This window comes from Anolis sagrei, chromosome 1 (assembly GCF_037176765.1).
Source record: "Anolis sagrei isolate rAnoSag1 chromosome 1, rAnoSag1.mat, whole genome shotgun sequence".
NCBI lineage: Eukaryota > Metazoa > Chordata > Lepidosauria > Squamata > Dactyloidae > Anolis > Anolis sagrei.
The window spans coordinates 75,414,425-75,431,361 of NC_090021.1; the positions used below are offsets into that span (position 1 = coordinate 75,414,425).

At 40.3% G+C, this 16,937-nt stretch overlaps 1 long non-coding RNA gene across 1 annotated transcript in view; it reads left to right on the plus strand.

Annotated features, from left to right (window-relative positions):
* The first annotated feature begins 11,294 nt into the window (after positions 1–11,294).
* The window catches only part of LOC137096575 (uncharacterized), a 50,056-nt gene continuing 44,413 nt past the window's right edge, over positions 11,295–16,937 (plus strand). Inside the window, exon 1 of the long non-coding RNA XR_010909538.1 lies at positions 11,295–11,372. This is a non-coding gene — a long non-coding RNA (uncharacterized lncRNA). The remainder of the gene's footprint in view (positions 11,373–16,937) is intronic.

Here is a 16,937-nt window from a genome sequence, read left to right on the forward strand (position 1 = left end):
CCAGAACATGGCCATATAGCCCAGAAAAACCTACAACAACCCAATGATATTATAGTTAAAATACTGAAGTTCATATGGAAAATCATATCCATGGGGCTCTGGATTTATTAAAAACTCATTTTTAAGTACTATAAATGGGCACTTCTTATGTCCTTTTAATCATTTAACACCTAGTTAGAGATTATAACAATGTCTTCCAATCTTTTCTTGACTATTATAGATTAACTGTTCAAATATCTGCTCAGTAGTCCTAAGAATTGCCTTAACTAAATATTTAATTTCAAATAAAATAGGGTCAGAAATACTCTTATTCCTCATATTCATACTGTGGAAATATTAGAAGCAGCATGATAAATACAGATTACCCAGCCAAATCTGTATGTCTAGAATAGCTGTTTCCTCTGTTTCGAATTAGCTCAGCAAATATCAATGCTCTAGCTTAGGAGGGTGAAAGATTTTCCCTTTATATTTTATTGGACTGTGATTCATCTTATCCCACACTATTCACTGGAACAGATGGGAGTTGCAATAGTACCAGTTTTAGAAGTCTGCATCTTCTTCAACCTTGCTGTAATTGGTGTGTAGGAAGAAGGACATGCGTGTTTAGCTTGAGCAGCTTTTCCATATTTTGAAGTTTTTATTCTGCTACCTGAATCCTGGTATAACAAGATTTTATTCCAGTATATTGGATGACCTGGTAGCTGGGAGATAAGTTGTTATGAAGCCTAGGTGATAAAGAAGACAGAAAAAATAGTTGAGAAAAGATTGGAGAAACAGATTCATAACTCTACTTGTGCCAGGAACTGTTTTGGGTTATGGGATATACCTTGAAATTGCTTGTGGAAGCTTTTCAGTAAAGTAGCTCATAGAATCATAAAATTACAGAGTTTAGGAACTTCAAGACGCATCTAATCAAGCTCCTGCCATGCTCTCCTGAGATGGCTACTACACTCCCAAGAAACATCCATCCAACCTATATTTAATTTTAAAACTTCAAATAAAGGTGAATCAACAAACAAGTCTTGCTGGCAGCAATCCCCCCATAATATTAAGATATTTTTTTTCTTATACAGTTGTCCCTCTGTGACCACAGGTTCTATATCCATAGATTCAACCAACAACAATTGAAAAGCAAATCCTGATTTTTTTTCACGAACCAAAGGCTATTCTAATGTGTAGGCATCCTCTGTTGTAGCTCCAGCCATTTAACAGGTTTTCAGGCTGTCTCTAACACTTTATATAAGTGTTCCATTTTATATAAGGGGCACCATTTCTTATGCCATTGTATTTAATGGGATCTAAACAGCTACAATTTTGATATATACCGAAGGTCCTTGAACAAAACCCCAGCAGATACCAAGGGTCCACTATAGTTTGATTCCATCAGTCCATATCCTGATGTCTGAAATAGAAGAAATTTTGTTTGCATCATCGTCTACATAGCAAATCAGCTGTTTAAAGGTAGTCATTATATAACCTCTCAATTACATTACAAAGGAAGTGATATCTCTTCTTAGATATGATTTAGGAATGTCATAGTTGTTAGAAACATAATTATTTATGTGTCACTAGTCATTTGTAGTTAGTTCCTTCCAAATTGTACAATTAATACTATATTTACACGATTCTAGTGTGCAGCTTTTCGGCTAAATTGATTAGTCAAAATTGAGGCGTGTACTGTATTAGATGACACATTACAATCACACCTAAACTGCCCTCCTCTTCTTAGCACCAATGCCAAGCTCCTCTTAGTCAGGGCAGGCAGAGCTATGCAGTGCCTCAATCCCACTCCTCTCACAGCAAAGTGGCTACCAAAGAGGTGAGCCAGCAAAGCAGCTGGCGAAAGGGTTTACTGTCAAAGGAGCAGGCTGGCGAAGCACTGAGCAGCCCCAGGAGCCAAGGAGGTAGAGGTGACAACTTTTGAAGGTACTGCGGCCAGCTTTGCATATTCCTCCTTGGCTTGCCAGGGCCACTGCCTCATTAGCCACAGTCCTTGAAGCTGAGGAGGAGGAGGTGAAGGTGGCCTCCTTTGCCTAGACTTCCCAGGGTCTCCCCCTCAGTGGAGCCCACCTTGGCTCTGCTAACACAGAGTTCCTTTCCTTCTTTCTCTTTCTCTCCCTTCCGCCCTTTCTTCTCTCTGTCTTTTCTTTCCTGTACCTGCATTCTATTCTCTTTCCTTCTCTCTGCCTTTTTGTTTGTTGGGGAATCTGAGTTGTTAGGCTCAAAAATAAACCTCAGTTACAGTAATTCCACCAAAAATATAGCAGAATACCAGGAGCAAACTTCATATCCAGCAGAAACTTAGGTGTGGTGAGAAGGGATAGCCTTCTATTCCTTAGAATGGCTCGGGATTGCAGAGTCAGAATTTTGGTTCAAAAATATTTATTGAAGTTAAAAAGAAATACATTCTTGATAGAAAAATCTTGGAGCTAACTAGCTTACTAAATCTCATCTTCTAAAGTAGGTGAAAGGTAAAATGTCCACGCAGCTACATTTTGAGAGAGGCAAAGTGTGCATCCTCACAGGGAGACAGAAAAGCAATAGAATAAAATGGTGGAGATTGCACGATCAACCCAGGAGCACTTTAAACTTAAGGGGGAGTTCCCTCACAGAAATTCCATTACTACATCAACTAAGCGGGAGGAGACAGTGGCTAGCAGTGAAAAGGAAAGACAAACCCCTTTTGGGAAACATGCGTAGGAATGTGGGAGAAAGGAATCCCTCAGCTTAGCCCTGTCTCTAGTCTAGCTACTCATTGAGGACTAAAAACTTGATGACACAAGAACTTGTGCAGTCTAGGGATGAAACCCAACATCTTTCAAGGTTTCTTTCTCCCCTTCCTTCTTGCACCTTTCTATTCTCTTTCCCTCTTTCTGCCTTTTCTTGTAAGTCTTGTTTCTCTCCTTCCTTCTTGTACATTCTTTCTATTTTATTTCCCTCTCTCTGTCCAGTCCTCATGCTAAAAGTTTCTTTGAGGATTAACTGGACAGACTCCACTAATGGTTCTTGAGCCTCCCACATGGGATTTCAACCTGGTACTGAAAACTTGAACCACTGAAAAGGGCTTTCAAGAAACAGCTGAAGATGTTCCTTTGCACACTGGCTTCCAAGGAGGAGGAGGAGGAATTGGTATAATTACCATTATACCTCTGATAAGGACAAGAGACCTCTTCCAGAAAATTAGAAACATTGGAGGTAAATTTCAGGCAAAAATTGGTATGATAAGAAACAAAGATGGCAGGGACCTAACAGAAGCTGAAGAGATCAAGAGAAGGTGGTGAGACTATACAGAAGATCTGTATAGGAAGGATAATAATATTGAGGATAGTTTTGACGATGTGGTGAGTGAATTAGAACCAGACATCCTGAGGAGTGAGGTTGAATGGGCCTTAAGAAGCATTGCTAACAACAAGGCAGCAGGAGACGACAGGATCCCAGCTGAACTGTTCAAAATTTTAAAAGAGGATGCTGTCAAGGTGATGCATGCCATATGCCAGCAAATATGGAAAACACAAGAATGGCCATCAGACTGGAAAAAATCAACTTATATCCCCATACCAAAAAAGGGAAATGTGAAAGACTGCTCAAACTTCCGTACAGTGGCCCTTATTTCTCATGCCAGTAAGGTAATGCTCAAGATCCTGCAAGGAAGACTCCAGCAATACATGGAGCGAGAGTTGCCAGATGTTCAAGCTGGGTTTAGAAAAGGCAGAGGAACAAGAGACCAGATTGCCAATATCCGCTGGATAATGGAGAAAGGCAGGGAGTTTCAGAAAAACATCTACTTCTGCTTCATTGACTACTCTAAAGCCTTTGACTGTGTGGATCATAATAAATTGTGGCAAGTTCTTGGTGGGATGGGCATACCAAGCCACCTTGTCTCTCTCCTGAGGAATCTGTACAAGGACCAAGTAGCAACAGTAAGAACTGACCACGGAACAACAGACTGGTTCAAGATTGGGAAAGGCGTACGGCAAGGCTGCATACTCTCACCCAACCTTTTTAACTTGTATGCAGAACACATCATGCGATGTGCGGGGCTGGATGAATGCAAAGCTGGGGTGAAAATTGCTGGAAGAAACATTAACAACCTCAGATATGCAGATGACACCACTCTGATGGCCGAAAGCGAGGAGGAGCTGAGGAGCCTTCTAATCAAGGTGAAAGAAGAAAGCGCAAAAGCCGGGTTGCAGCTAAACATCAAAAACACCAAGATTATGGCAACAAGAATGATTGACAACTGGGAAATAGAGGGAGAAAATTTGGAGGCCGTGACAGACTTTGTATTTCTAGGCGCAAAGATTACTGCAGATGCAGTCTGTGGCCAGGAAATCAGAAGACGCTTATTTCTTGGGAGAAGAGCAATGTCCAATCTCGATAAAATAGTAAAGCGTAGAGACATCACTCTGGTAACAAAGATCCGCATAGTCAAAGCCATGGTATTCCCTGTAGTAACCTATGGATATGAGAGCTGGACCTTAGGGAAGGCTGAGCGAAGGAAGATCGATGCTTTTGAACTGTGGTGTTGGAGGAAAGTTCTGAGAGTGCCTTGGACTGCGAGAAGATCCAACCAGTCCATCCTCCAGGAAATAAAGCCCGACTGCTCATTGGAGGGAAGGATACTACAGACAAAGCTGAAGTACTTTGGCCACATCATGAGGAGACAGCAAAGCCTAGAGAAGACAATTATGCTGGGGAAAGTAGAAGGAAAAAGGAAGAGGGGCCGACCAAGGGCAAGATGGATGGATGGCATCCTTGAAGTGACTGGATTGACCTTGAAGGAGCTGGGGGTGGTGACGGCCGACAGGGAGCTCTGGCGTGGGCTGGTCCATGAGGTCACGAAGAGTCAGAGACGACTGAACGAATGAACAACACACACCTCTGATAAATAGTTACCATCCATATCTGTGCCCTGCTCACCCCACCAGCTCAATAGATATTTTGAGCAATGATTAATCTATTTGCCCCAAGGAACTGGGAAATTGTTGTTTCTATTCGATGTTTGATATTATTATTGTTATTGTAATTTCTGTCTTTCATAGTGGTATTTTAGGAGCAGTAAAATTGGCTAAAGGGGTTTCTTTCTGCTGCACATTATATTTGGGAGCAAATCCATTTTTTTGGTTTTTTGGTCTTGAAATTTGAGGTGCGCATTAGATTCAGTAGCACACTAGATTTGAGTAAATACAGTAATAACTGGGTATATGTTTGGGAGAAATAATCCACTAGGAACAGATGGCATTCTAATAGAAATGCTTGAAGTTAAAATATGTTAGCAAATATAGAAAATAAAACAAGGGCCCACAGACTAGAAACGCTCAGCTAACATTGCAGTCTCTAAGAAAAAGGATATCATGGATTTCAGTAACCACAGGATCATTGCAAATCTTTCATGAAAGCAAACTGACATTAAAATTCCAGCAACAACATTTTTTTTATCATATATGGGGTGGGATATTCAAAATTTCCAAGCTGGGTTCAGAAGAAGAAGAGGCATTAAGAATCATATTGCAAACATAATTTATGTTGGATAATAGAGCATACCAAAAAATTCAAAAGAAAATAACTCTGTGTTTTCTAGGTTATTGCACAAAACCTTTGGTTGTGTAGATCATGAAAGGTCATGGATCGCTCTTAAAGAAATAAGTATACTACAATATTTGATTGTCCTGATGTGTAAACTGTATCCAGGACAAGATACCACCAAAAAAATTGTAAGGATTTCCAATTGGCAAGAGGATCAGGCAAGACTGTACTTTGTCACCCTATCTGTTTAAACATGCTGGCTGAATGTAGCACATGAAAAACCGGATTAGAGTTTTTTTGAGGAAGAAGGCATGAAAATTGGAAGAAAGAATATTGACAATTTCAGGTATACAGATGACACCAGCAGAAAATATCAAAGAGTTTGAGCAATTACTGAAGTCAAAAACAAAGTGAAATGCGGATTTTAAGTTGAACATTAAGGAAACCAAATTCAGTGGGTGGTCTCCACAGGAGTTTGTTTCCAGGGCACAGTGTAGATAGCTAAAAAAATAATAATTGGATGATGAAATTGCTATTAATAACATGGCATAGGGAAACAGCAAATAAGGGAGGGGATATGTGGTTCTCAGGCGTGCTGCTAGACACACATTCTCTAGGCATCTGTGCGTCTGGCAGGCCCGTAGCCAGGATTTCGTTTCGGGGGGGGGGGGGTGCGAATTTTTTTCGGGGGAGGGTGGGTTTGGGGGGGCTGAGTTTCAGGGGGGGCTGAGTCTGAGTGAAAGAGGGTCTAGCCTAGCAAACCTTTTGTATCATTACCCCAATACCCCCATGCATATGGGCAGGGCTGTAGCCAGAAAAAAAATTCAGGAGGGGTTGAAAATTGGGGGGGGGGGGTTGAAAATTTCACGGGGGGGGGGGGTTGAAATCTGCCTCCTAGCTCACGCTGAAGCAAAGAGCACAGTAGAGGGCAGAGCAGCCTTCAATAGCCTGCAGCTCTGCCCTTGTCAACCACCTCCACCAAGTCTGGCCTCCTTAATGAGAGCATTCAACACCCCCCCCCCCCCAACTTGGTTGCTTCACTACTGTTCTGTCGTGCACTGGGCCTGTAAATAATGGTCTTTAGAACAGGATGTGCAACCTTTGTCCAGCGGGAAGCCAGGGGGCCCAAGGAGAAGTTCTCAGAGGTTTCTACCACAAACAGTCTTTAGATGGCTTGAGAAGTACAACAAAGTCTTTTATTAATGAACAATCAAACAGAAACTTTTCTTGTCTTCAGTAAAATTAAGCAAATGATTCCAATCTTTTAGGCAACTGGTGAATTCCTAATCTTGCCCACGAAGGACAGGCAACTGTCTTCAATAACTTCTTCTTTAAAGGAAAATCCCCTTTTTAACTTCTCCCAGGCTGACTGTAATCTAACCCTTATTGATGTGGGCTCTGCTACCGGGTCGAACTGCGTCTCGAACGCTGAGTGGACCTACCAGCAAGGCAGTAGATGTTCTCCAGCTGGAGTTCTTTGGTCTTTAGGGCTGTTTTCCTGGAAATTCTTTGGAGACTCTTAAGACCTTTCTCCCCCAGAAGGTCTTAAGGGTTGAAGCTTTTGTACAGGGGAAGCTTGCACACATCCTATATATAAGCTTACCTTGCTGAGACTAACTAAAAATGGCTCCCTTCCCTTCCCAATTGCCCTGAGCAAGGGGCGGAACCAAAACTTAACAATGAGGACAGGTGACTTGCCCTATGACTGCAACCAAAGCAGCCACCCTGAAACCTAGGACTGCAAGCAAACATTTAATACAAAGCAAATAAAGTTGGAGCTCCTGGTACAGCTGTACCAGAACAACTACATCAGCTATTGCTGCAAGTAATGACAGTGTGAATAAATTGCTAATATTTGCTTGAGATAGTGCTTGCAGTTCTGGAGGGACTCTTGATTTTTTGCATCTCATAGACTTAGCATGGGGATTTGGTTAACCAGTTAAAATTCATGAGTAAACCAGGTTTCTTAAAAAAAAATCTGAAACATTTCAGGGGGGGGGGTTTGAACCCCTAACCCCCCCCCCTCGCTACGGGCCTGCATATGGGATATATTGAGTATGGTGATCAGATCATGATATGAATAAACATAACAGTTTAAATAATGCACCAGTAAGGCCTTTTCGCGAACCACCATGAGAATTTCGGGGGGGGGGAGGGGCTGAAGCCCCCCGAGCCCCCCCCCCCCCCCGGCTACATGCCTGGCTTCTGGGGAACAACAGCTGCTCAATTCTGCCTTCAAGGTGGCAGCTCAGGAGCTTTTGCTCATTTGCTGCCCAACCTGAGGAAGTAAGTGATCCAACATCGAAAGATGGAATAAAATAAGCTCAACTTTATTAACTTTTGTCTATTTAATTGTTTTTGCTGATTAGCAAATCTAAAAAGGGGGTGCAATTTGGTGAGAGAGAGGCTGGGCCTCCAGTGAGGGCAAAGACCCAGAGACTAGGAGAACAGGAGATTTTTCTCCAACCCCCCATATCCCGAGGTATTGAGAGGCAGTTACAAATTCCCATCCTACACAGATGTGCCAGAAGGTGTATCACCAGTTTGTATCTCTCCCCAACACCTGCCATGGAGATTTATTTAAGACACTACCTTTAGCTAATTGTCGAATTCTCCACAACAGTGTAGGGTAGGTGAAAAAAACCCATAAGGGGGGATCTCTACCCAGCCCCATAGCAATAAAAATTATTACACAGTGTAAGGAGGTGGGATGGTGGAGGCTGAGGCTGCCTCTTAAAAGCAGGCTAGTCCCATCGCTCTCCTCATCTCCTGGCTAATCATGCCAGGACACATGTACAGCAGGTCTCGGTCCTCATAAGAACAGCAAAACGATCTCTCAATCTCTGTTGCTCTATGGTTGAGAAATACTGTTCTTCACGTCGTTCTTGGCTCACAGGCTTTCTGGAATCAGGGGAGTGCAAACTATGCCTGCCAGCTGGGGCTTGCCATTGCCTCCACTTCTGCCCTACATCATTTTATGAATAAGCGATTTATATGGGAGGTCTTTTTTTCCTGAATACTGCACTGTATTCTGAATCCCTCACTCATTCCCTCAGTTAAGAAAAAGCAGCAGTCACTGCTGCACTCCCCCATTGAGGCTGTTGTGTGCAGGAGGTTTTTGGACAAACCATAAGGATAAGAGAACATCCCTCTGTGCCTTGTACATAATGGTACTTGTGCACATCTAGTCACTAGTAGGATGCTGATCAATATTTCTGGGCTTGGAAATATTCAGTAGAGATTTTCACAACCACAGTACTGCTGTTTCCAGCTGCTATGGTCACACTACTAATTAGAGTTCTCCACAAAATTGGGTGGACAATACAGTTGCCCCAATCTAACTGCAAGGGAAAGGAGCTAATGCATGCGGCTTTCCCCTGGACATGCTGCCCTCAATCATATTGCCTATCTATGTGCACATGCACAAATGGAGCATATTAGATTCCTCATACTTGCATCTTTCTGTAGCCTCTCCAGCCTCACAAATGTGCTGTGTAAAATACAGCACAGCTGTTGTGTATTGTGTACAGTCTGCGATTTTGAGTCTGTGATGGGTTGAATCCACACATCATATATGGCAGGCCCATTGTAATGAGCATAGATTATTCATGTAACTTTAAAGTGGACTCTGAAGATATTGAAATTATCAAAGATTTTGGAAGAAGATTAGACTTGAAAGGACTTAACAAGATCTGTTATCCATGCCATTGCATGTCCACTATGTATGGTTGTGAAAGCTGAATAGTGAAGAAAACTGATTGGATGAAAATATTTTTGTTTGAAATGTGGGGCAGGAGAAGAGTTCGGTGGAAACTAGTGGTCTGCCAAAAAGACAAATGAATAGTTACTATTGCAAATCAAGCCTTTGCTCTCCCTAAAAGCAAGATGCATAAACTGAACTGTTGTACTTTGGACATATCATGAAACGAAATTACTAGAAAGAGTAACTGTGTTTGGCAAGGTAAAAGGCAGTAAGAAATGAGGAAGACTGGATTACAAGCAGATCGCTCATTCCAACAAGCTGCAGCCCTCACTTTGCCATACTTCAGTAGGCTGTTGATAACAGAGGTACTTGGAGATCTATCATTCATACAAATCACCTCTAATTACATTCATTTTTCCTCTTATCTCAGACATCTTAGGTATAATTGCTGGTTTTTTTTAAAAAAATTGCTGGCTCTTTGAACAGGCCTTTGGAAATTTATTTATTATTATTATTAATTTATTTATTGATTGATTTACTATTTACTTTATTTATATACTGCTTTTCTCAGCCCTCAGGCGACTCAAAGTGGAAATGCAGGGCAATAGACAAATATGGAATTATGTAAGTCTGAAATATGGAATGGCTTAGACAATGCTACTGGGAAATGTGATTAACAGGAAGGCATTGGTTATTTTATGTTTTTAATAGTATTGTATTGATTTTATAGTGTTGCTTTAAATGTTTTTAATTGTACACTGTGATTGTTATGGCATTGAATTGCTGCCAACTTGTAAGATGCCTTGAGTTGTCTTCAGGCTGAGAAAGGCAGAATAGAAATATTGTAAATAAATAAATAAATATGGTCTGGAGGAGTTTCATGGGGGTGGCACCATGGGTGACCATACTGGGTGACACCAACCCTAGCTGCCCAACTGAGTGTGAGTTTATATGAATCATGTGTGTAAAATCCATTTGAGAATCTGGGGCTTGGAGAGATGAGGGTTCAGATCCCCTCTAAGGCATGGAAACTCACTGGGTGACCCTAGGCAAGTCATGTGCAATGATCAGCCTGAGCTCTAAGGAATAATACTTCTAATTTATTCCCTAGCACACACACTCTCACGTTCTTTCGGCTGTTATATTGCACACAGCTGTTCATCTATGTAAACCGGACTGAATGACCATTCAGCCGTTGATACCAATTTGAAGGAACGGAGTAGAAGACTTTGTTTTCTAAGGCTCCAACTGGACACCTGTCACAAAGCTCAATGTGTATTAAGGTATTACTGCCACCACTCAAATAGATTTTGAGAATTTAACTTGATGTTATGTCTGAGGTAAAGCTTGTTGTGCCCCAGCCCTTCCTTTAACTCCCACTAAAGTGTCTGATGCCAAAAGATGTTAGAGATTACTGGAACTGACTTGATGAAATGAATCAACATGAGGACTTCATGTAAAGTTGAACTAGAACAAAGTTTATTTATAATTACTAGAACAAACAACTGGAATCTTCTTTGAGTTACAAAAGCGTATATGGTTAACACAGCACGATCTTCTTAAATGGTTACTAAGTCTTAACAAGCTTGCTGAATTCCCCAACTGGGTATCTGTACTTCGACGTGAGCAAATTCCTTCAAACAGACTAAACCTATCTGTCTCCTCAGTGTATCTAGATCCCACTAGAATACTGTGGCCTTTAGAGAGTACAGACAACCAGTGTGTTCTTCTCCCACACCAGTTCACAGGCGGCTATTGGCTCTCCAGGCCACTCTATAGCCCCACCTGCCTTCAAAACACTCTCCCTCAGGAAATCTTCAGCTCACTCGAAAAATACCCTCTCCCTTCAGCTTAAAATCCAACATTTCTCTTCAGTTGTTAAAACCCTTCTCCCTCTGAAGTTAAATCCCTTCTCTCAGTGATGTTAAATCCCTTCTCCCTCTCTGTCAGAAGCTGCCTGCCTCTTTTCACTGACAGCTCCAGCTCCTCCCATCTGTCCTAGCCAATCCTGGCATAGCTAAACTCCTCCCCTCTGCTGATCTGACTTTCCTTGCATTTCCCTCACTAAGATGGAAGCCGGCTCACTGTCTCTAAAGGCTGCGGCCTAACCAGAAAAGTATGAGTCCATTCTGCTTTCTCAAAGGTAAAATTGTTCTGAACAAATCTAGCTGAGAAAACCCCATGATAGTCTCCTTAGGGTCACCATGAGTAGAAAATAATTTGAAGCTTACAATAATGCATTATTTTCTCTAAATTTCTGTTTGATTGATCTAATTTGAACTGTTTCCTTTTCACACTGGAAATGCATATCTTTAAAAATATGACAAGAGAAGAAAGCCAAACAAGCAGATTTTTCTCAAAATCCTTAGTGGTATTCAATTGAACAAGCTTTTCCATATTTTACCCGTCTATACAAAGACAAGTGAACTGTTTCATCTGTGACTATTTATCTTTTATTTTATTTTTGCTTTTCTATAAACAAAGAATTCACAGAGTGCTTGAAGAATTATTTTCCTGGATACATTTGGGTTCATCCAGTTCATCTAAGGTCTCTCAAGTTATCTTCAGAACTGCATTATTTTAAATTCTTTGACTGCCTTTCCTCCTTCTGTAAGAAAAAGCTTTCTTACAGTGCTTGGTGAAATACTATAACAAGGGCTAGGTCCTTCAAAATCATTTAAATGGCGCCAACATCATTCTGGTGGTGACAGTGTTGCTGTCATTGCATTGACCCTTGCTATTTTTATTCTGTTTCACATCTTTATGTCAGAACCCATCAGAGTACAAAGAGGAGGAGTTCCTGTCTTTAATCTATATATACACCTAGGTGACATGTTTGTCCTGAATGATATTGTACTCTCAGTCTGTCAGTTGAGGATGGCAGGCTTTTGTCTGCTTCATTTACTGTGATGAGCCAAGGCAAGTTCATGTACTAGCTGACTGCTTAGTGTTTCCTTGTGCAGGTGCTTTTGGAATGGATATAGCTGGTACTATTGCTGTTGCACTCATGGCTAGAACATACTTAGATGGAGGAGGCACCATGTATGCAAACTCATATCTCCACGTGACTTTATGGCTGAGTGGTAGTAGTGCATTTTTAAAGAAGCATCACACTGATCACACTCATGATGAGAAATACCGTATATGTACAGCAAAGAATTTTAGCTGCCATCTTATGCAAGGAAACCATGTCTGTCTTAAATCCATGAACAACAGTAGGCTTTGAATTCAGGAGTTATTTGCATGAGGAAATAATGAAGAGCATGAGGTTTTTGTATTTTTATATGAATATCTCTTTTGTAGCTCCTGAAATTAGCAATGAAATAGAAGTACATCCTGCCTTGAAATTCTATATATTTCTAATGATCATAATGTGTTCCAATGGAGAAAAATGATAATGAAACAATGCATATGCTTAAAAATGTGCATGATTAAAAATGTATATTTATGTACATTTGGAGGAAAAGGTGTATTAAAAGATGAATGTACATAGAGGAAGAAAGCAAATGTTATAATCTAACGCAGAACTTGGATAGGAAAAAAATGCTGATGAAGTTATGAGAAATGCATTGAAAATGAAAGTGACAAATTTTTCATCCTTAGTGTAAATCTGTCACTTTTAGAAGCACAGTCTGCATCCCATGCTATTTCAAATGAGTTCCATGCTTTATTCCACTCATTCCAGTTTGCAGTGGCTTCACCAGTGTTTCTAGTAGCAAACAGGCCATGCCTAAATGGTTAAAATCTCGTGGGTACTTCAATACCTGCAACACTAATAAAACTGTGTGACTTTTATGTGAGTGGGCTCTGCTTTATTGATGTACAGTTGTACTCTACAGCCTGTTACAGTAGGTCATTTATCCAGATTGACAGAGGATAGTGTTCTCAGGAAACAAGACTCTGATTGGAATACAGAACACAACATTGCAACAGGCGCACAAGCAACTCTTAGCAGCTTGAGGTGTGAGGAGTGCATCGCAATGGTGACAGTATTCCTCAGCCCCTTAAGTTCCAGTACCATTTCTGCCCCAGTTAATGTCTTTCAGTGTTTATCAAAACTGGAACAGATTCTAAGCACTTTGTCAACACTCATTTCCACTATCCTCTTCCAATATTATTGGCAATGAGGTACAGTAAGAAGACTGAAAGAATTTGCATTTTGGACCTTCATGGGGCAAGTGAGTATGGTCTTTTTATCATTTAGATATTAGATATCCAAGTGATTGTGTGTCATGGTTTAATTTAAAGCATACCTGTATTCCCATGGCAACACAGCAAACCTAGTGAGATGCTGAAAGACCTAGAGTGCTATGGGCTAGTGGAGTGTTTGGGTAGAGATCTGACAGTGCAAATCAATTTACAGAAAAGAAAAAAGGACATTGAGTGAGAGAAGCAAGACAGGTGCAACAGCAAGCCCTGCAACCTCATCCTTCTCCAATCTCAAGCACCTTCCCCGTGCATTTAGATCAGCAGTTGCTTGTGATATTGTTCTTGTCTGTAGAGGCTGCCAAAAACCACCAAGTGCAGTAACTGGGGGAAGAGAGTGTAAATCTTAGAAATACTTGAAATAGTTCTCTGATAAGCAGAACCGTTTCCTCTCCCCCCACCTTCTCAGGCTCTCCTGCCTTATTTGTCAAGAGTCAGCATAAGACTGTCTAGCCGATCTTTCTGTGGTGCAGAAAAACATGGCTGCTGGTATGTCTGACTATTATAAACTAAGTGACTTTTTAAAGAAGCAAAGAAAGAAGCTTAATAAAGTATTGCACTTATAGAGAAACACATCTGTTGTTTCACTCCTGATAACAAAGTACATATCATGGGACATCTTATACACTAACAAATGTCTTGTGGCATAAGCCAACTGTGCATAACATACAGGACTGACATGGCAGGCAAACTGGCATTGCTCCTGGTTCTATCCCACAATGTCATGTGTACACTGCTGTCTGTAATGGAATAGCAATTTTGTGATATAATCTTTCCTCGGCTAAAACTGAAATGGAATGTTATATATGTCAACATATGCCATAAATGTCTTCAGCTTTAAGATATCACAAGAGTCTTCCCTGTTTTTCTGAAACAAACATAGGTGCCCTTCTGGAACTTGTGCTAAAGGCAATGTTTCTGTCTTCTTTGTACTATTTTTAATCCAGACTTTGGCTGAAAACACACAGAGCTAGTGGGGGTTTTCAAATATTATTTACTGCAGTTTCATGTCCAATGATCCAAATAGTCCTTTCAGTGGTTTTCAAGGGATCTATCCATAGCATGCTAAATTATTATTATTATTTTCTAAGAAGAGTTTGGACAGTCAGCTATGCTTTTATACATATCCTTTCCACAACTGATGGGTCTTTAGCTGTCTTTAGGCATGAGAATATATAAAAGAGTGCAGGGTGTAGTTTAACTATTAGAGTTAACCGTCTTTGGATGCCTTCATTTATGAATTGCTTGTTTGCCTCACGATGACTTCTTGTTTTATTACATCTCTTTTTTTCTGCATTACTCTAGAAGTCATTGTCTTTCTTCCTTTTCTCTTCTCCATTAGATCATGTTTTCTAATGAAAACATATTTTGCAAATAAACCTGCCTATACATATTTTGCGGAGAACACTCAGCTTGTTTTCTTTTCTCTGCTAGACCTTGTGGGGGAAGGTGGGCATGGGATTGGTTATTGTTCGGATTCTGCCTTTGCAATTTGATTCCTCTTTTTGAGAGATCCAGTACAACATCTCTTATTTCTCAATACTTGCCCCATTCCATGAACAGTGCCAGTTTGTGGGCATTGTTTTGCAAATACTTTATATTAGTTAGAATAATTTTCATGAGGAAATGTTTAGGGGAAGAAAACAACAATTGGTACATATTGGTTCAATGTCTAGTCTAATAGAAATTGGACCTGAAATTGGTCAGCATTGAGATGCCTCTGCAATACAAATATTAAATAACAATAGAAAAGAGATCTCCATCTCCATTAACATTTGTTTCCTAAATCACAAATAACAGAATCTGGTCAATCAAGTCTGTTTTGGCTTAGCAAACTGAATTACACTTGGCAATCATTTGTTGGCATAAGAGATTGCATTGATTTTGTCTTGTTTTGCTTTAATTGGATTATTTTTTGTCATTTCCTTTGTATCTTTTCTTTTGTGTAAATTTGTCTGTGATGATTACCTTCTGTCTTATTTTTATTTACATCTTTTACTTGACAAAATAGGTTATATTCCTTACTGTCCTCAGTTCCCTGCGGTTCTAAAAGGTAGTGCAATTTGAAAGTTTAGCACCATTTGACAACTTACCAAAAGAGAAACAGTGATTACTGCATACCTCTACCTGGCAAAGGTGAACTAACTCTTTTTTAAGTGATCTAGATGTTTCCATCTTGCAGAACCTTGCAGAACCATAAAGAACTATTTCAGGAGACATCAAAGCGTGTTCACTATTGTCTGAAACTATCAAATGAATTACAGCAAGGCTGGGCAAATGATGAATAACTTCATCAATAGGAAAGACAAGGCCATTAGCACAGTAGGTACAGGGTTATGATCCTCTCTTTCCATCCACCCACATAGTATAATATAAGTTTATTACCTAATTAAAACTTCTGCTAATTTTCACTATGTACGCCCCTCCTAATTTTTGGACTCCAAAGAGCAATGAGCTGTACAAATAAGTAGTACATTCAAGAAATGGTCAATATGTTTTATTGAAGAGTCCTCTAATGTACAGCTGGTATATTTAATCAAATGTAATTATTTCTCACATCCTCCAAAATCCACAAGGAAGAAATATTTGCCAAAGTCTTGAGATATTCTGCCTGAAGCAACCTTCCCTGGTACTGTTGTTCATGCTGCCAGGGTACAGAAGAGAAATAAAGAGGGGAGAGGAAAGAAAAGAAAATAAATGTAAAAAAAACCCATAGTAAGTATTTACTTCCATATGTCGTATGGAACATGTGGTCCCCAATATTCTTATCATTTTTATGGGTGCCTATTCTGGATTTGGCTGACACTTAAACTTATGAATTATTTTGTCACATAGCATGTAAGGACTTACATGCACACACAATAAAATCAGCATTTCTACACATTTAAGAAATGGTAACCCACTGTGCCCTTCACACAACACAAACTTTAACTATGGGTTGTTTCCAACAACTCCTAAGCCAGTTGGCAATTAACTTATTTTTAAATTCCCTGCATAGAGATGGGTAAAATGTCCAATTTCCCTGTGTGATGTTAATCCCTGTTGACAGTTTTTGCTGCCCACTTGTAAATAAAACAACAGCACCGTGTGTGGGAGGAGCCGAAATGCCCATTTCCCCAGATCACCAATGTAGAGGCTTGGGGATAGGGTTAAATTAAAACCACTTCCTACTTCCTACAATCACCAATGCAAAGGTTCTATGAAAGACGAGGGTTAATTTAAAAGCACTTCCTACGACCCAGGGTGATGTTTTTTTTAAAAGATAAATTAAATTCTGGAGGGACAATGGGTGGAAATTTCAGTGCAAACAACCCAGTACCACCTTAAGAAAGGTGCTTCTGTTTCAGTGGAAGGGGCTTGAGTGCAAATGACCCCATGGAATGTGCCACCTTAGAAAAATGGCTTAAATCTCCTTCAGTGGAAGAGTCTTGAAGGTAGTGCTGCCTTAAAGGATGTCTGTTTTAAAAAGTGTGCCAAAGTGTCATCCCTACAGGGCACTGCA